The following is a 21176-nucleotide window of genomic DNA, read 5'->3' as shown; positions in this document are numbered from 1 at the left end:
ATGAGATAGACATGTTGGCCATTGTCCAGGGCTTGATGACGGTGGCTGCTTCATCCACTTTCACGATATGAGACACTTCTGAGCCGGACGTAGAGCTATTTGCTGGCCAGCAAAACTCGGGTTGAAGAATGGCAGAGTTTCCCAAGTTGATGGAAACTGTCATTCCCCGGAAACTTAGCAGCACAGAGTGCCTCGCACCAAACTGGTGAAAGTCGCCCAGTGCTTTTGTGTCCTCGCTGATCCATGGTTGGCAGCAGGTTTCCTTCAGTAATGCGTGAGCCGCACTCTCCTGCAGCAAGTTCAGCCCTCGGTGCTAAAGGGGGGGGGCCGAGGTCAGCTGTTCAATCCACCAATGGTGTATCACATCTGCCTGGAACAAATCTGCCTCCTCCTTGCTCCCCCCTTCTGAATATATTAAAGGCTTACATGTACGTATGCACATGTTAACAGGCACGTGTACATGTTACCTAGCTACATATGTAAATGCATATTATATACAAATGCACACTTAAACAGATACCCACGTGGGAGTGTGCATAGTATCTTCTGGTCGAATATTACAAGTAGGTGGTAGCTAGATAAATGATAGGTAGGTAGAGAGTAGACGATTAACATGATAGACAGACAGACAGGATGACGTTTGGTAGACAGAAGATAGACAAGCAGCCAATTCTGATGTTCTGGTGAATGTTCTCACATCTCGGCCCCTCTGGACTCTGTCCATGGCACCTGCCGTGATGTCTTAATGTCCTGTCATTCAGCGCCTGCGCTGGCCATCGGGGCTGTTTGCTGCTTGCACAAACAGCAGATGAAAATGATCATAGCTCGTAATGTTTACACTTTGAAGACAGACGTCGGAGGCTTTCTCCTTCCCAGTGGATGCTGCCCCTGATGGAGAGAATGGTCAGATTTAGTGAAAAGAAACCTGGGGGAAAGCACAGCAAGGCCCAGCCGTGACAATCAGGTGTCTGACTTTATAGGCCGTAGGCCATTAGCATTTGCCTCACAGTAGTTCTCCCCCACTTCTGGGAATAGCACTAAGAACTCCCATAAAACGACTTTGCTTTGAGCCCTGAGCAAGTGGTTCTGGTTAGAACAACCAAATCAGGGGTCAGTGGGATGGTCACACGGTACATGTCTGACCAACAAGTTTTCTTCCAGGCTTCTTCTGTTGAAATTAAAATGGCGGGAAAGCTCTCCTTCAGAGATGCGGGTCCTTCCTTTCTGCTTCTTACGTCTGTTCGCAAAGTTTAAAAGTTCCGAGCCATCATTTGCATCTGATATTCCTGTAAGTGGCAAATGGCTCAGAACAGCAATGCAGGGGCTGTACCTTCCCAGAAGCCAAGGTTTGGAAGCATAGGATGACAGGCACAGGCAGAACTGATGGTGTGTGACTACTGTCACTGGGCAGCAAAGAGTACTTTCTCTCACTGTCTCTTGATTGCTCACTAAAGTAGCTGCCCATAAGACTCTCTGGAGAGCAGCAAGCACCCCAAGTGCTAACTCCTGTGTGTCCAGTTACACTTCCTACCCAACGAGTCACCAAACAGTGTGAGGGGCTGGCTGATCACCGATGACACTGGCTGCTCCTCTGATGCAGTTGACTGGTCACTGGTGGGAACGCCTGGTCCCTGGTCCATGTGACTGGTCACTGGAGTGCGTGTTTGGCCTACTGGTCCTTATGTCAGGAGAACCGACAGAGTCTACAGATCTGTGCTTTCATGGTCCAGCCTTAGCTCTGGTGTGATTCTGTATACCTTCTCTGTGTCTGACTTCCTCACCTACTAAATGAGTGCCGTAAACAAGTATAAAACGATACAGAATTTAAGCAAGTCACTGAGTTTTAAACCCTTGAAGATTGGTTGCTGTCGTTGAAATATGAAATCACATCACCCGTGGGCTCATATATTTCAATGTTTGCTCCCAGCTGGGAACCTTCCAGGTTTGGGAAGGTTGTGGAACGGTCAGAAGGTGGAGGGAGTGGTTGCTGGGGGCAGGCCTTACTTTGTGACTGAGTCTCTCTTCCCATTCAAACTCTATTATTTCCTGAGTGTAGATGGAGCATAGCCCAGCGGCCTCCTGCCTCTGCCACGATGACTTTGCTCACACATGTCGGCAGCCATCTCTCCGTTCTCGTAACAGACTATATCCCTCTGGAAAGGGAAGGCAAAATCAACTCTTTTCTGCCATACTTTGTTCTTTGTTAGCGTGACATCAGTCAGCATTACCAAACACACACGGGTGAACAGCAAGAAATGTTTAGTCATGTCTGCGGTCTGATATCTATCAAGCTGGGTTTTACATGATGATTTCATTGTTGGAAAGAATCTGAAAGGAAAACCTTATCGATCAGATAAAGTTAGTGTTTTCCAATGCTCTCAAGAAAGAGTACAGAGAAGCTCGGAGTGGTTAATAATTATAAAAATGATAATACCTCATATTTGAAAAGCCATGGACGTTTTTTAGGGGATTCTAATTATGACCAGTACTAAATTACATATAATGTATGTGAATAGCCTATGAGGTAATGTCTCCTTCTTATCTTATTCCCAATCCCTTGATTGTTCAGCCAAGAAAAAAAGCTCAAAGCATTGAATCTTTACAAGATCGATGTGATGGATACGAATACCCACACGACGATCACTTATAAGTGTTTCTCTTCCCAGCACTGTGTGCAGCCCACGGTCAGCAGCTTTACCTACGGGTGTGATGGAAGTCACCCCTTGTGGTCAGCCACGAAGGATTAACGCATGACTGGACATGCTTAGCATTTGACAGGAGTTAGCATAAGCCTTCATCCTGTTCTGTGGCCCGCTTTGTTTTATGCCCACACATCAAACCATGGCAGAGCCTGCGTCACTCAAACGGTTTAAGCTGAGAGAATAATGAAAGCAAATTGACAGAACAGGAAAGCGCCCGGAGCTGGGATTGGGGATTCTGTAGAGTTTCAAACTCTTTGCCACACTATGGAATCTTCCTCTAGCAAAATAACCCCCCCAAAACAAACAAACAAACAAACAAAACCTATATCTATATAGAGATAGATAGATATAGATATATAGATATATAGATATATAGATATATAGATATATAGATAAAACCCGTGCACATATGAAGTCCTACACAGAAAACCAGGTTCTGGGTGAGCAGCTGGGTTTGTGGTTTTGATCCTAGTCTGGTTTCTGCCTTCCCACTTCGCTGTAGCGCGGTGGGAAACTAAAAGAGAAACTTAGGGCGTATTTCATGATCCCTTCCTACTCTTTTTTTTTTCTAAAGTCCGCGATCTTCCTTCAGTGCATATATAAACCACTCTCTAAAACAAAGACAATTTGGCCAAAGTGGCTTGCTTTTGGAAGCCTTCACTAGCCAAGCTTTAGACTTTTCCGTATTATTAGGAGGTTCCTCAGTGATGAGAACCACTAGTATGACAACCATGACCCTAAACATAGTCAATGTGCATGAAAACCAGGCTTTGTTTAGTTTCAAAATTTGAATAATAATAAAAGCCGTGCAGTCTTTCAGGCTAAGTTTCTTGGGTTAAGGCAGTTTGTGGCTCTCTGGTGAAAAGCACCACGGTGGCTTGGGGAGAGACTCCCAAAAGGTGTGTCGCTGAGTCCTGCTGTCGTTTAGACTTGCTAATTAGACCGGGCGTCGGTGGGACCGGAGGTCTGCGGGCCTGGGACTTTGCACTTTCTTCCAACTTGCAGAGTTTTCGTAGGAAACATCCTGGGAGGGTCAATACTGGGTAAATGCAGAAGTGGAGGGAAGGAAGACAGGAAACAGAAGCCATGAGTAAGCAAAGCCACAAGACAAAGAGAAAGTGAGCGGAGTCAGTGGTAGTAATTAGAAAATAAGTAGGTGGAGTAAGGCAGAGGCTAGAGTCGAGCCATGGGCGTGGCAAGGAGCCAAGGTCTCTTGTGACGTCACGGGGGTAGGGGTGTAGGGCAAGCTGGCTGAACTGTTCCACAGAGCTCACCGGAGGGCCAAGCCAGGCTAGTGAGTTCTCTGTTAGCCAGAGAGTGACCCCTTTTATCTGTTTACCTATTTTCCCACAGCCTTTGCTTTTAAGCAAACCTGGAATAGTTGACCCGATGGTTATTTTTCCATTCTTCACACCTTCAAAGGATCAAATTAACACGATATTAACAGAAGTATTTACAGCACCTGGGACATATGCTGTATGTGGCCTTGGTGTCCTGCAAACAAACCCCAAACCTTCAGACTGAATGATTCTCAAATTCAAGGCCACATTTGTTTTTGAGTTTTAGTTTGGTGACTTCTTAATCTAGCTTTAAAGTGCAGGGCAGGGGAGTGGAGGAGGGGGTGGGGGTGGGGGGGAGCCGGGGGATTCCTTTGTTTGCTCGCTTGTTTTGACGAGGAAGTCTTTTTGTTTTTCCTTCTCTGTGAAGCCCCAAACTGCATAAATTTAGGTATGGAAATTTTTTTCTTTTCTTTTTTTTTTCCGGAGCTGGGGACCTAACCCAGGGCCTTGCGCTTGCTAGGCAAGTGCCCTACCACTGAGCTAAATCCCGTGGAAATTTAGGTATGGTTAGAACACCTGTTCTAACAAATTGGAGGATGGATAGACCTCTTGGGCTATGGATAAATCTCTTGGGAGATGGAGTTTCAGAATATATTTTAAGTTATTTTTCCAATATTTTGAGCTGGGCGAAAAAAGAAGTGAGCTGCTTTAATAATAGAAAATACTTAGAGTTCAAATGGTCTCAGGGAATGCGATATATTTTCTGATTCATTTTTGCTTAAGTCTGTATTGTTTAATAAGAACTGATCATCCAGTGAAGGCTCACTAAGTGTTTGAACTCAGTTTCTGGTTAGTTTCTGGTTGGTTTCTGATCTGAGGAAGGTCCCCAATTCCAGTTAAATAACAGAGATAGCATCTTGAATTCTAATGAAGAAGAGACTATGTCCTTAATTTGGGTGTAAAAAGAAAGGGGGTCAGTTGGAAGTGAGAAGGAGGGAGGGGGAGGGGGAAGTGTGGGGGTAGAATGGAGGTGTTAAAGGACTGTAGGCTTGTGGATTAATAGCTTATATAGTCAGTCAATAACCCATATTTCTCCTGGTGAATGTTGGCGAATCACATTGGTACCGTCAAACTACACTTTGACCTGACTGCTTTGAGAGTCCAGACTTTATAAGTCTCATCAAATCTTATAACAACTCCTGGGTTGTCTCACCTCTCTCTGCTCTGTGAGAGTGTGTGTGTGTGTGTGTGTGTGTGTGTGTGTGTGTGTGTCCATGTCTGTCTTATTTCTGACACCCAGCAAAGATCTTCCTACCTGTGGTCAGCCCCAGAGAATTCGTTAAAACCTAAAGACACAGGTTCTGGAATCAGGCCCATAAACAGGGCCATCTGCATAGAGAACATGATAAGGCTGACTTGAAAATACCACACGAGGGGCTGGGGATTTAGCTCAGTGGTAGAGCACTTACCTAGGAAGCACAAGGCCCTGGGTTCGGTCCCCAGCTCCGAAAAAAAGAACCAAAAAAAAAAAAAAAAAAGAAAAGAAAAAAAGAAAATACCACACGAACGAACCCTTCCGCGTGGTTCTCGGTACACTGCTAAGATCCAAAACATATTATCTTAAGAGATAATAACGAGCAGTTTCCCATAATAATGATTCTAAGTAATTTTCAAAACTATGAAGTTTCTCTGTAGATAAAAGTCAAAGAGATGTAGGTTTTTGGTTTTAGCAAAAAGGGGAAAGGTAGACTTGTCTGTGTTCATTTTTTTCAGCCCCAGCCTGAAGTATCATGGGGGACAGGGTCTTGAAAATCTTTTACTCCGGTGTGATGGCTGACTCTTCTCCCATCAGCGAGTCATCTGATCTTACTCATTTCTGGAGGGATCCAGCTGGCCAGGGAACAAGCACGGCCTTCTGAGTGTGTCAGCCCTCTTTAAACAGTGACAATTTCACGGTGACACAGTCAGTAATTCCTAGAATAAGAACTTTCCTTTTCTAATTGGGACACAACTCTTAAGTAATCCACGTCCTGTAGGGGTGTGGCCACTGCCCAAGAAGCTCTTGGGCAGGTGACGCAAAGGCTGAGAAGTCATAAATGACCCGCCTGTCCGTCCAGGAATGACAAGTGGCCTTTAAAGGAATCCAGTCACACAGCTGAGGACAAGGCTGACATTTGTTGCGCAACAAGAATGGAGGTTTAAAAAAAAAATGACTACAATAAAACGGCTCTATAGATCTCACTTCACAGAGAGGGGACACTGAGAGCCAAGCAGGCTCAGTCACGTGCTCAAAGCCGAACATGTTCGAAGACTACCGAACGGAGCCGAACAAGTTCGAAGATTACTGAACAGAGAATTTCTATAGTCGTTTGATCTGTGGTGTGTGAGAATTGAGCCCCAGGCCTCGTGCTCAAGAATCAAGCCATCTACCACCGAGCTACATCCTTGGACCGGTGTCCACGCTTTCATGTAAATCTAGAGCTGATCTAAAATATAACATTTGTTTTTTAAAAAATAAAAATCAAATTAAACCACAGATTCGGGGGAGACTCAATGGGGACCAGAGGGATGGCTCAGAGGGTAAGAGTGAGTTTGAATCCCCAGCACCCACATAACAAGCCAGATATACCAGCGTATATCTAACTCCAGTGGGGGCGGGGGGGGGGTGAGGGGGTGGATCCTGGGAGCATGCTGCCTTCGCCAGCCTAGCCAAAACCGGGAGCTTCGGGTTCAGTGAGAGACCACGTTTCAAGGTAATAGAGTGGACAGCAGTAGAGGAAGATACCTGACTCTGGCCTCTACATGTGTGCACGCGTGCACATGGGCATGAACACCGTCACGCTTGGGGACAGAGACAACACACATAAAGGAATATGGAAAACAGGCTCGCTTCGACTCAGTCTCAGTGCAAAGTACCTGTGCTTTGTGGCCAAGGCATTGTGAGGCTTAGAACCGGGAAGACTGGAACCGTTACATAAATGTGATCGCCTGGTTTTCTAGTACGGTGTTGCTGCTTTGCTCTTTGTCCCTCAGTTCAACCCAAGAGTGTGCACAATGAATGGGTTGAATGAATGGCCAGGAGCTCTCCTTTTTCCTGGAGGTCTCTGGGAAATACAGTGGGTAGATATCATCAGTTGGTTGATGATATCTAATAATTTGCAGCTTTTTAAAATCAGCGTGACCAAATACTTCACAAGAGGCAATTTAAGCTGCTTCGGGCTCACATTGTGAGGGGACACAGTCCATCCCAGCCAAGGAGGCGCGGTGGGAGTATGGGTCTCACATTGTGAGGGGACACAGTCCATCCCAGCCAAGGAGGCATGGCGGTTGGAGTGTGGGGCTGCTTGCTCACATCTGGGTGGGTCAGAAAGCAGAGAGACATGGATGCTGGTGCTGGCTTTCCTCCTGGTGTTGTCTTAGCCTGGGGCCCCACCCATGGGATGCTGCTGCCCACATTCAGGCAAAGTCTTCTTGTTTAAACCTCTCTGGAAATATCGACATCCTCACAGACATCCCAGTGATGTCCTTCATGAATGACCTGCGTGATCGTTAAGCCAGTCAGGTCGATGGTTGAAATGACATCACAGATGACCAGCTATCATCTGAGCTCTAGCCTCCAATCAGCGCATGCCACAGAGGCTTATAGATCTAGGCTAGAGCTGGGACGGCACATGATTGAAGAACAAGGTGAGGGGTGCTGGGAACGAGTGATCACAGCACCTACACACTGGCCTTTAACCTTTCTGCATTCACTACCCGTACTGCCTAACATGCCCTACGAAAATTGCTCCTTCAAACGGATAAGTATTTACTTGTGGGAGGCAATTGAGAAAGTCCTCACGGCACTGCTAGATTCCAGGTGAAAAAGAACATTAATGAGGGGACTGTGACAATATAAAGGGCAATCTGTGGGAGTCCAGACTGAGGTGGAAAGACCCTCGGTTGCCGGGCACTTCTCTTGGTGGCTTCATCAAAGTATGAACCAAAGCCAGGCTCCTCGATGGCCAAGGGCAACGACGGCTCCGTGCTTCTGCTCCTGGCTCTGCTCTAACAGAGACCACATGGGCGCCATTCACGGGCACACCTTGAGCTAACAGGATCTGCTCCAAGTGGGTGCTTAGTGAATAGCTAACACCTGAAAGAGCAAGCCAAGTGTTCTTTAAGAATTTTATCCCTAATCACTCTAGGAATTAAGAAAAAAAATAGGGGCTGGGGATTTAGCTCAGTGGTAGAGGGCTTACCTAGGAAGCGCTAGGCCCTGGGTTCGGTCCCCAGCTCCGAAAAAAAGAACCCCAAAAAAATAAATAAATAAAAAAATAAATGAGAGGAGAAAGGAGGCTCCCTGGACGTCTTCACTCTCCGTTCCCTTCGCTCTTTATTTCCGTTTTTAGAAGCCATGCACTAACGTCATAAACGTAAAAAGAAATTAAGTTTAAGCATAAGCAATCTTTCCGTCTTAGTGTGTTTGCTTCTGTGCCTCTGTATGTGTGTCTGTGTGCATGTGTGTGTGCATGTGCATATGCAGGTGCATGTGTACCTGTGTGTGCCTGTGTGTGTGAGTATATGTTTGTGTATCTATGTGTGTATGCATCTGTGTGTGTGAGTGTGTGTATCTGTGTGTGTATGTATCTATGTGTGTATATCTATCTCATGTGTGTGTATGTGCATGTGTACCTGTGTGTGCCTGTGTGTATGAGTATGTTTGTTTATGTGTGTATGCAGCTGTGTGTGAGTGTGTGTATCTATGTGTGTGTGAGAGTGCATGTATCTATGTGTGTATATCTATCTCATGTGTGTGTGTGCATGTGTGTACCTGTGTGTGCCTGTGTGTATGTTTGTATAGCTATGTGTGTATGCATCTGTGTGTGAGTGTGTGTATCTATGTGTGTGTGTGAGTATATGTATCTATGTGCGTATATCTACCTCATGTGTGTGTGTGTGCATGCTCATGACTCTGACATACTTACACATGTAAAAGCCACAGCATTTTTTGAGATGTCTTCCTCTACCCTGCTCTGTCTTTCTGTGCTGAGACAGGGAGTCTCTCACTGAACCAGAGAAGCTTACCATTTGAAGTTGGTTCTCTGCAGAGCCCCTGTCTCTGCAGCCCCGGTGCAAGTGAAGTCATGCTCAACTTTTTATGTGGGCACTGGGTGTTTGAATGTGGGTCCTGATGTTTGCACAGCAGGTGCTCTCAGACACCGAGTCATCTCCCCAGCACCAGGAGGTTTTCCTTTCACACAGTTTGTCATCCGTTGTTCAAGGAGCAGCTTTCTACACACTCCCCCTGCACACATGCGATCATTTATTACAAGGATAGGGCCACAGAACTTGGAACTCTACCTTTGCCTAACACTACGTGGAGAAAAGTCCTATGTTCATGCCGCAGTCCTAAGTCGCTGTGTTGTGGATTGATGTCTATATGTAGGTGAGGCAAGATAAGGCAAAGCCTGTGATTGGACAGTGAAGAAGTAAGGCGGGCACAGAGTTTTGGAGAGGGGAGAGAGAAGAAGAGAAGAAAAGAAGGTGGAGAAGGAGAAGAATGACCCAACCCCACGTGGCTTTAATTAGCCACAGGTAGCTATGAAAAATCCTATAAGGGATGGATGGATTTTTATAGGACAATTTGTCCTATCTAGGTGGGCAGTTTTTATCAATATCAATTGGCTCTGATTTTATTGTGTGGATATTTTTCAGACTGAGAATTTACTGATATAAATCTGATCGATAAATTACAAGCTTCTAGAGTTTTGATTTTACCAGGATACTGGGAGTTGTGACTATAACTGCAGGGGGCGGATGCTGGGTTTCTTAGCAGAGTTTCTTAGCTGGGTTTCTGCAGCAAGAGAGCCTCGACATAGGTGGTCTTTGTATGGAACTGGCATGGCAGCAACCCGCCTTGGGAACCAGATGGATGGCCATTGATGAGGTTAGCCATGGTGGCGAGATTGCTGCAGGGCCCAGAGAGTAGCAGGAGGTAGTGTGGCATGGTGCTTGGTCACTCTTTACCTTCGTTTTATTATTTACCACAACACTGTATGACAGTTGTAAATACTGATACTATGACATGTGCTAGGAAGCTCTAGGGTCTGTTTTGCACTGTGACAAAACAATGCTCAATCTGTGTCTTATTAGAAAACACCTAACGCTACACTGAAGGCTTAGGTTTTGGGGTATATAATTTTGAGTATATAACTTAAAATTATTTCTTTGAGAATTTCATGCATACATAAAATGTATTTTGATCATGTCAACCCCCTCCCGTTCTTTCTTCTAACGTCATCAGGATCTCCTCTCACTTTCTTCCTCCAAACTTCACGTTTCAACTCATGGAGTCCAATTTGTCCTAACAAATACACACGGTGTGGACCATCCACTGGTGCTGGATTGGTGTACCGGGGAGCCACACCGTTAACCAAACCTGATCTTCCTCTCTAAGAAGTCATTCACTGTCAATGTTCCTCAGGTAGGCATGTGGGAGGGCCACAAGCCCCTCCCCCACGCATGCTGGAATGCTGACTAGCTTGATCTGTGCAGGCAGCCACAGCTACAGTGAGCTCATGGACATGAAGATCTTGTCAAGAGCCCAGAAGGCGCTGTCTTACTGAGTCCTCCCAACCTCTACCTCTCACAGTCTTCTGCGCCCTCTGAGGAGACGTTCTCTGAGCCTTGGTGTGGTGTACTATGGATGTCTCACTGTGCCTGAGCCTTCCACAGACTCCGTCTCTGCACATGGACCGTCTGTCTACTACACAGAGAGGCTTCTCTGATGAGTTCAACGTTGCCCCAATCTACAGGTAGAGAGACATGTATTCAGAAGGCAGTTTGATTCTACGTCCAGTCAGTCAAACAACAGTAGCAGGTTGATCCTTGTGGCCTGTGAATTTCCCAACTGTGGGTTCTTGGCCAGATTTGCAGTCCCTAAGTGTGTGTCTTCCTGTGGAACAGGGCTAAAATAAAACCTGAAAGTCCAACACGGGAGTCACTATCACACCCATAGGCATCTCTTGGTAGACCAGATGTTATCATACCTCTCGGGGTTCACATCTGGGTAAGGGTGTTGATGACTTTCCTCCCTCAGCGGCCTGTGTAGCACTTTAAGGTTGGGAAGTTTGAACTGATCACTGGAGCTGGCGATCCTCCCTCTACAAGCTCAACCCGGGAGGCCATATTGGATGAGGTGGCTCACACCTAACCGCAGCACCCAGATGGTTAAAGCAGAAGTAAAACAAAACGAAGGCCCTGAGAGCTGTGAACCATCCCTTGCCTGTGTCACGGCCTGAAGCCCCACTACAGAGCCTGTTCACTCTGCCCACACTTTGTCATACTCGGCTTCCATGCTTCCTGTTATAGGGATGTCTCCTTATCCGTGTCTCATATCTACCCAGCCCTGCCTTTACCCCCACCTCTAGCCAGGAAATGTAGTTCTGACCTAGACCCCATCACTTCGAGAATGTTTGCATCTCTCTGTGTGACCCACCTACTTACCGCCGCCGGCACGTTGGCTTTGGGCCAGCTTCCATGAGCTCACATGCTTAGCTGTTGAAAGAGGGTTGTCAGGTCCCTCTTAGTTGACTCTCTTCGTCTCTCCTCAGCCAACATCCTGAGCACGTCGCAGACGTGCTTTCCCTGTCCTTAGCAGACCATGCTGTAGGCCTTCTGCTCCCCGTACCCAACTCACTGTCAGAGTTCTTTGGGGTCTCACATTACCCTAGAATGGGTCTACAGTGATGTACTACTGGCTTTAGGAATTTGACACTATCTGTTATCTGCTACCATAACAGAATGTTGATGGTGGGTAAATGTATAAATAAAGGGGCTCATTGAACTCGGAGATTGGAGACTGAGCTAGAACAATTAGCCTTACCTATCTGGATTCTGGCGAGGGTCCTTCTGGCTGTGTGTAGAAGGGGTCATGTCTGTGGGGTGACCCTGATTATAACACATGTGTCCTTGTGAGAGAACTCATTCCCAGAGGCCAGCGGAACATCTGCATCACCTAATTGTCTCGTGCTCGCTACATCTCTCTCTAAATGTTCACTACATCAATTCTAGCACAATAGGAGCTCAGCTTCCAGACCATAACCCTTTGGGAAACACTCTAAAGACAGGTGGACATCTCTAATAAACGTAGATGAATGCCGATTCAATGCTATAGCCATGTACTGACTACATACTACACAAGGCTGTTGTGTGTGTCAGGGAATAAACACATAGAGCACAGAGACGTCCTGGAAAACGTGGTCAAGCAAGTCAGAAAAGCAACAGTGTGCAGTGGCCTAGCTGATAAGCTGTGTGAGGGCAGGAATTTTATTTTTATTGCTTTAAATTTTTATTTTATTTTATTGCTAGATCCTTTTTAGACTGATGTGCACGGTAGGCGTTCTGTTATTTGTTGCATGTATAAATGAGTCGATGAATGGTGAATAAAATAGGACCCTTCGTGGCTGGAAATGTAACTCTCTTCGTAGAGTGCTTGCCCCATAACAAGAGGTCCTGGGTTCAACCCACATTTTGCATAATCTGAATGTACTACACCTCTGGCCTCATCACTTGAGAGTAGAAGTAGGAAGATCAGAAGTTGAAGGGACATCTTGGCTACATAGTACATTCTAGTCTATCCTAGGCTACATGAACCCTGTTCTAAAAGGAACCCAAAAGCAAGACTGTGATGGTAAGTCCTCCCGTGGAGTTAAATGAAGTGGGAGCAGGGCAGGACCAGGATCCAGTCTTGAGGTGATCTTTAAAGACTCAGGACAAAGATTTGGCTTTTTGTTTTGTTTTGGGTTTTTTTGTTTTGTTTTGTTTGTTTGTTTTGTTTGTTTGTTTGTTTTGGTCTGTCTCAGGCTATAGTGCTGTCAGAAGAGCAGAGGAACCAAGTTTCTACCTCCCAGTAATACCAGTCCACACAGGAGACTAATAGTGCCCAAAGGAGTTTGCTGTGGGTGTGTATCTGTGACTTTCGAATCTCTTTAGGACTGGCCTTTAAAATGGCCATCTCCATGTTCAAATCTATCACTGAATTCCAGATATAAATTATCATAGATAATTTAAATATCTAATTCTTTAAAAAAAAAAGAAAAAAGAAAAAACACTGGAGTGGATATTGTCCATTTGGGGCGACAATTATACTGCGATAACCAAGAGGAAGAGGAAACGTAACCGCACAAAATCTTGGGAGCTCCAAATGCGCAGGTGGCTTTGTGCGGCTCACTCTCTTGTACGGGGCATCTAATTTCTGAAACTGTTCTCGCTTGAAGGGAAATTGTCCTGTGAGTGAACAAATTGGAAATGAGCGGTCATCAAAGCTCCTGAGTCTTTCCAGGCCGACTACACGAGTGAGGAGCAGCCTGGGCTGTCCGCTCTGCCTGCTCCTTTTCAGCTTGTCAAGCTTCGCGCTGCGAAGCCCCACCTCAGTACCACAAAGGACAAACTCTTTAAGAGAAAAAACCATCTCCTAAAATAACAGCAAACTGTGCTGTTTAGCACTGTGCTCTGAGCCCTCGTTTCCACGTAAACACTGAAGAGAGTTGTTGTTTTAGAGTTAATTTGTTGCGCCAAGGACGGCTCTGGCTTCTAGGGAGCTGGCGGCTCCCCTGGGTCCCTACAGGAGCGAGGCCCAGATGGTGTGTGAGATTGAGCTTCTTGAATTGTCTCTGACTGCAGAGGGCGTTAGTGGATGCGCGCGCAGTGACAGGGTTGAATCTGCAAATAATAGGTGAGCATTGGTAGTTAAACACAGAATGTCTTCTAAGCCATTATGACCATTTCGTGGTAGAAAATGCTGACCCATATGTAAAGTTGGGGTAAAGATGTTCGTGTCTGTTAATGGCACAAAAGCTTTGCAACAAGAGAGATGAGCTTAGCACCAGGAGGCGAGGTGATGGTCACATATGGTGCATGGCACCGAGGACTTACGTCACTGACATTACGCCGACAGTCCCACAGGTAATGGAACGCTCCTCATGGAAACTACACGCGAACTCTCTGAGGGCAATACAGAGGGGAAGCTGGCAGATGACAGGCCGGCAAGATGGCTCAGTGGTTAGGTGCACTGGCCGCTCTAATACAGGACCCAAGTTCAGTTTCCAGCACCCATGTGAGGCAGGTCACAACCACCTCTTCTGGATACCAAGGATACTTGCACTCATGTGTACACACACACACACACACACACACACACACAACACATACATACACACAGAGAGAGAGACAGAGAGACAGAGAGACAGGGAGACAGGGAGACAGGGAGACAGGGAGACAGAGAGACTCATAATTTGATCTTTAAAATATTTTTCTAAAAAACTGGGTGGCTTTTATGCAGAGACAAAGTCACTTTGAAAAGAATTTATATCTCTAGTAGAGATGCAAAATATTCATTTCTTTAATTTTGGAATGCTTCAAAATTTAAGTGTGGGGTAGCGTTTTTTTGTCCAGCCATAAACATAATTTTCTTTAGTGTGTGAATAATGTGAGAACAGGGTGTGAAGCATTCATCTCTCTCTCTCTCTCTTTTAGTTCAAGCAGCCTTGACTAAATAAATATCTGATAGAATAAGTTCTCTCTCTCTCTCTCTCCCTCCCCCCCTCTCTCTCTTCCCTCTCCCTCTCTCTTTTAGTTCAAGCAGCCTTGACTAAATATCTGATAGAATAAGTTCTCTCTCTCTCTCCCCCCTCCCTCCCTCTCTCTCTCTTTCTCTCTCTCCCTTCCCCCTCTCTCCTTCTCTTTCTCTCTCTCTCTACACACACACGCACACACACACCCGCACACACACACACATGCACACACACACACACACACACACACACACACACACACACGCACACTGAGGTAATCAGGAATGAAAAGCTACGATAGCATTTCTTTCAAGGTAAAATCATTCATATATGATAAGTGTTTTGGAAGTAGAATAAGACTTTTACCCAAGTGTTTTGTGCTTTCATGAGCTTACCTTCGTGGCGTTTGTTTAGGAGAGTCAGTGCTGAAGGACCTATGCTCATTTTGAAACTTGGTGAGAGAGGCTGAGGAAGAGCCTCGTTAAACGGGAAAACATTTCACAAAGCAACATGGCATTCAGGACAATGAGAGCAAACGTGTTTCGTGGAATTTAAGCACGGGGACCTTTGCTAGAAGAGATGAGGAAACAACACATCACTCAGAGAAAAGGTAGAGGATGTGCTAGTGAGTCTCAGTTTCTTAAAATGTCACCTATGCCTTCCCGTGATGCAGCTGGATGGCCACCAGTCGGCTAGACTAGAAACCCGGTCACGAGGTCTTTGTATAAACCTGGCTCCGGTTCTCACACCCTCTGCCATGTACGGGCTGTGCTTAAAACCTCACCTGGTAATTAATTACTCTAGCATCTCTTATGTGTAGAGGGGCCCCAGGCTTTACTGAAACCTTATTAAAAATGTGTATAACACAGTCTACAGTGAAGAGAAAAGGATACTGTCAGATGACTCCCACCTGTGCCTCCACCTGACTTTGGCCTTGAATGTGCCTAGCTATATCGACAGTCAAAGACTGACTGAAACTATCTGAACATGAATGTTAGGAAGAACATTGGTGATCCTCCCTTACGGAAACCAATAGCACATAATAATTCACGGTATTTTGCCAGGTAGGATGGATCTCCACAGAGTGTATGACTAGGTACATAGTAACATATTTTTATTGGACTTCTACCCTGTACCAGCACTACTCCACTCTCTGTGCAACACTCAGAGATGCATGAAGTAAGATCATACCTCCAGGATTTAAAGTCCAGTAGGAGCAGAAAACTGTGTAAATAAAATCTCTTTAGGTCTAAGGAGGAGTTCTGGTTCCCTAATATCTACTTATGGTGCCATTCAAATTAAAATAGCTTCAGCTCTTCTTTAAATGAATATATCATTGGGCGGTCCGAGTCATGAGCTCCTGCTCAACACAGATGTCCTATGGCAAGCTACTGAGTGGCTGGATCATCAAAGTTCACCTTCTAGACTGTAAAGGGGGAGCTCCAGGAGAGTGTATTTGTAGATGGCGTGGATGGAGTCGAGAAGCAGGGATGGAAGGCTGCTATGTCACTAGGACCTCAGCAAACCAGAATTAGGAGCATCTGGTGGCACGTCCTGCGAGGAGGAGGAGGAGGAGGAGGAGGAGGCAGACAAAGCCTCCCTAAGCAGGCAGCTGGAGCCTCTGAGTGTGTCAGATCCATGACCCATGCTGTCCCAGGGAAGACAGCTTTGCTCACTTGGAATACCATTTGCTCTTTCTCTGTCTCCTCGCAGAGCACAGCCATATATTCCTCTTTATTGGGGAGTGGCCTGGGTGTTCCTCTTTTGCACTCTAGAAAGTCCCTTCCAAACATAAGGGACACACAAAAGCGTGATGTCATCAGCGACAGGATTCTTTTCTAGTCGGTGGTCTCAGCACCAGGCGGGAGCCACACAGGAACAAGCAGAATGTGAGGTCAAAGGGGTGGGCATTGTCTCACACAGAGAGCCAGGCACAGGCTTATCAGACAATGTCATCTGGACCTTCGAGTAAGAGGATGCCTCACTGGAAGTGCCCCCCACAAACGATCTCTGACACTAGGACTTGGAAGCCGTTTTTTGAGGCACAATGTTGCCCTGTTTCAAAAGCCTTAGTAAAAATGCCAGAGAGAACACTGTGACATAGTTGTCGAAGGGCTGTGACAACTTGCCCCCACAGACCCAAGAAATAGATAGGACACTCAGGTCTATACTCTGTGATGGCTCATCTTCATCGTCAACCTGGCCATTTAGAGTCACCTGACACTGTGGGTATGACATTTCCAAAGAGGTTTAACTGGTAACCCACCCCGGAGGAGGGAGGAACCATTAGGTAGGAGATCCTCAACTGAACAAACAAAGACAGTAAAACAGACGGAGCATTGAGCAGCAGCATCCTCTCTCTGCAAGGTTGGTGCAATGTGACCAGCAGCCCCAGACTTCCGCAGCCAAGCCTGCCCTCCCTCCCTGCCATGGTGGACTGTACCACCTTCAAACCGTGAGCCAAAACAAGGCCTCCCTAAGTTGACTTTGTCAGGTCCTTGTCATAGCCGTGAGGACAGCGAAGACTGCACCTTCCTTGTTAAGGAAGGCTCAATCCTCCAGCCTCAGTTCCTTATTAATGTAATGGCAACACTTAGGAACTAAGGCTGGAGGATTGAGAGGCCAAGGCCACCCCAACTCTATAATACTCTATCTTCAAGCAACGCTCCTGAAAGAGGGGTATTCGTGGCAAATGAGATTAGAACGGAAAAGCAGCTCTAGTCCGGAATGTTTTGATGCAGACATCTATGCGGGAGGCATTTATAAATTCTAAAGAGTGAAGGGGCACGGTTGAATCTGAACACGGTATGAGTTGGGAGGGGGAAAAAAATCACAGTTTAGAGGAGCCAGCTAGGAAGCCAATGGGGAAGCCTGCGTGATCGGTAGTGAGTGTGACTGCCAATGTCAGGTGCCCGCAGCACTTTTGACGTTACTGCTGAGAATGGTGTTTGCTGCCTTACGCTGCATCCTTTTACCAAGTGTTTATCGGAGCTCTTGGAGGTGAGTTAGTACCACAGCTAAACCACACATACTTACAGTCATGAGATGGTACCCAAGAGTCACAGACTCTAACAGTTCATCCATGCCATGGAAGGAAAACCAAAACCTCTGCGTTGTATGTGGAGATAGATGCTGCTGAATTCAGAAAGGTCTCCCATTCTTAACAAGACAAGCATTGTTTTTCCCCAGAAGCTTTGAGATTTCTTAGAGCACAAAACCAAACCAAACCAAACCAAAACTCTGAAAGCTATCTACTTTTGAGTTTCCTGTGTTCATGTCTCGGGGTGTTAGACGGAATCACTTGGAATCTCTAACTCACACATCACCGTCAGCCATGCACACTGCTGTGACCCTGTCAGGCGATCTGAAACCAGCGCATGGCGGATGACCTCCCAGTGTTTCACTCTAGGAGGACCTGGAAAAGAAGGCCCAATAGTTTATTGAGAACAGGGCCAAAGTCCCTATCGTATTTATTTTATAGAAAAGGAATAGGATAATTTCCAGTCTTCTCTGAGATGTTAAAAGACCGCCATGTTCATAAACACTCCCCATTAAGGACAAACAACTCCCATTCAAGAGTGCTGCGATACGCAAGCCAGCCACGGAGGCATCGTGCTAGTCATAGCCTTGAACATGGATTAGAAATGTCAGAGCCCAGTCAAACGTGAAGTTCTTTAACATTAGTAATAAATGATGTATGAAAACCCTTCCCCCCTGGGCTGGAGAGGTAGCTCAGTGGATAAGTGCACTTCCTCTCTGGCAGAGATTTGTTCCCTAGTCCTCACGTGGAAATTCACACCTGGCTGTCATCTCAGTCCCAGGGGATGTAGCATTCTCTTCTGTCCCACGTGGGCACTGCATGCATGTGCTACACAAACACACATGTAGGAAAAACACAAACATTAAAAAAAATGTTTTACAGCAAAACACAGTCTCAACAGTTTGCCTAGCTGAGAGCTCCTGGACTCTACAGTGCTGTCATTATTCAACGTGTTTGGTGCATGCAAGGGACACTTGGCACATACCTCCTCAGCACTCACACTCATGCACACACACCCCTGTACTCACACTCATGTGCACACACACCAGTACTCACACTCATGTGCACATACCCCAGTACTCATACTCATGTGCGCATACCCATGTATTCACACTCATGTGCACACACCCCTGTACTCACACTCATGTGCACACACACCAGTACTCACACTCATGTGCACACACCCCAGTGCTCACACTCATGTGCACATACCCCAGTACTCATACTCATGTGGGCATACCCATGTATTCACACTCATGTGCACACACCCCTGTACTCACACTCATGTGCACACACACCAGTACTCACACTCATGTGCACACACCCCAGTGCTCACACTCATGTGCACATACCCCAGTACTCATACTCATGTGTGCATACCCATGTATTCACACTCATGTGCACACACCCCTGTACTCACACTCATGTGCACACACACCAGTACTCACACTCATGTGCACATACCCAGCACATGACACAGACTCTTACTTTCCTTTTTCAGTTTAATCTATATCTTAGATTTTCCTAACTTCAAACACTTTCAGAACTACAGAGAGGGTACTCTCCATACTCTTGGGCCTTGTATAAACACTTACACAGCAGATTTTCATTTAGAAAATGATATTAGAGCTGAGGATATAACCCAGTTGGTGGATGCTTGGGCTACTTGAGAGGGGAATGTAAAATTAGATCGGTTATTGAAAGTTAGCTAATTCTGTTTGCTTTGCTAAAAAAAATGATTCAGGCTAACAGCTTTTCTATATCTTAATGGGGAAAGAAAAATATTCAGAATAGGTTCAGGGGCACTTAATCACCCTACATGAAAGCATTTTCCCATTAGCAGAGACAGTCGAATGGAGAATTTTGTCCTTCATTGTTAATGGAATAGTTTATTTCAGGATGACTTTCTGGAAACACACATTCACTATCTAGTTAAGCATGTTTTCTGTTGACCACATTCTTACTCATTCTCACACACGTCAGTGTGTATTTTTGGACTTCTTAACATTTTTCTATGTAACAATTTTTCTTTTTGTGACTGTTGTGTGCTCTAGTGATGGAAAATCCACATTGAATAAAATAGACTGAAAAGTAGAATAAAAAAAATCCCAGATTAATTTTTACTTCAAATAAGACAGACCGTAGACAAGTAAATAAAGGAAACGTGGTGGGTGACAGGTTCTTTTGAAAAAGAAATGTGGATGTGGGGGGAGGGGGATAGACTGAGTTCTGGAAGTGAAGTTGGTTTAAAATAAAAACAACAACAAAACCAGTTAAGGTGGTTAGGGACCACCTTGAGGAGAAACCAGCACATTAGCAAAGAACTACAGATAACAGAAGAGAGAAGGAGGCAGCTTTCTGAAGAGAGGCCCCTCGGGCCGTGAACACAGCTGTGCAAAACACCTGTGGTCCTGTCACTGGAGGCCAGACTGGCGACCAGAATTTACCCAGGGGAGCCGGGACTCGCAGCTGGAAAGGCCGGGGCCCCTTGTTCACCATCTGTAGAATTTGGCCTTTGAATGAGAAGACTTGAGACTACCTTAAGCACTAGTGGATGGGACATAATCTAAGTCTGAGGGGACATAGGAGCCAGATGTGTGTGATCTTGACCAAGGCTTGGGATCAGATTAAGTCTGGGGAGTTTCAGTTTTAGTACTTCTGAAAATGCAAAGGAAAATTTTGAAAAGGAGATGGGAAGAGAGGAATAAAGGAAAGAAGGAAGAAAAGAAGGGGAGGGAAAGATTTTAAAATCATGAACGTTAATAATGAAGTCAGGAACATTAATAACCCTAGCACAACACAGTGGCTTGCCCTGGTCCTGGTAAACTCAAAAGCTGGACCACAGAGCCTCTTACAGTCACAACACATCTTTCTTTACCTTGGTGCAGAACCCTCCTTCAAGCCAGGGAGGACCTACCACCAGTGGTTCTCAACCTGTGGGTCACAACCCCTTTGGGAGGTTGCATGTCAGATATCCTGCATATCAAATATTTACATATGATTCATAACAGTAGCAAAATTAAAGCTATGAAGCAACAACAAAATAATCGTATGGTCGGGAGTCACCACAACACTCAACTACCGTATTAAAGGGTTGCAGCGTTAGGAAGGTTAAAAACCACTGCCTACCACCTGGTTTGTCAGCTATAACCATCCTCAAAGTGCATCGTTCTCCGTAGATGCTATTTAATGAGGGTCTGCCCCCTCTGAAGTTCAGGAAAGCTCACGATTGCATGGCTCTCGGAGTAGTAGACACGTTAGTTACAGCTGTCTTTTGCACAGAAGTTTTCCAAGTGTGGCACAGGTAGTCTAGAAATTCTAGGACCTTTGCAAGAAGTTGGCGAAGTCAAGTCTATACAGGCCTCATCAGGATTTGGAAGTATCATTATCCTGTTCCTTTTTCGTGTTTCTCATGAACACATAAGAGACTTTCGGGACGCTATGGTGATATCTAAACAGATAGGATGTCGGGAAGATATGGGGGGGCCTAGATTCTTCTACTAAGACTTCATAGTGATTTGGAAGTGAGTTAAGACAATGTCATTCTTGAGAAGACCTACACTGATGATCTATGAAAAAGGACAGGAGAGTGGCCTCC

General features: G+C 45.7%; 2 long non-coding RNA genes across 3 annotated transcripts; one reads left to right on the top strand and one right to left on the bottom strand.

Annotated features, from left to right (window-relative positions):
- Positions 1 to 527: 527 nt before the first annotated feature.
- LOC134486866 (uncharacterized) lies at positions 528 to 3332 on the bottom strand. The gene is made up of 2 exons (XR_010066316.1): positions 2005 to 3332; positions 528 to 888 (listed from the first exon to the last, which is right to left on the bottom strand). It is a non-coding gene; the product is annotated as an uncharacterized LOC134486866 (long non-coding RNA).
- A 586-nt stretch (positions 3333 to 3918) lies between these two features.
- On the top strand, positions 3919 to 6518 carry LOC134486865 (uncharacterized). Of its 2 annotated transcripts, none has more exons than XR_010066314.1 (2): positions 3919 to 3996; positions 5756 to 6518. It is a non-coding gene; the product is annotated as an uncharacterized LOC134486865 (long non-coding RNA). The 2 variants fall into 2 exon arrangements; XR_010066315.1 differs by lacking the exon at positions 3919 to 3996 and adding an exon at positions 4342 to 4430.
- The last annotated feature ends 14658 nt before the right edge of the window (positions 6519 to 21176 follow it).

This window comes from Rattus norvegicus, chromosome 4, assembly GCF_036323735.1.
Source record: "Rattus norvegicus strain BN/NHsdMcwi chromosome 4, GRCr8, whole genome shotgun sequence".
Classification (NCBI taxonomy): Eukaryota; Metazoa; Chordata; class Mammalia; order Rodentia; family Muridae; genus Rattus; species Rattus norvegicus.
Note: the sequence above shows the minus strand (reverse complement) of the source record. Positions and strands in the feature narration are given on the sequence as shown.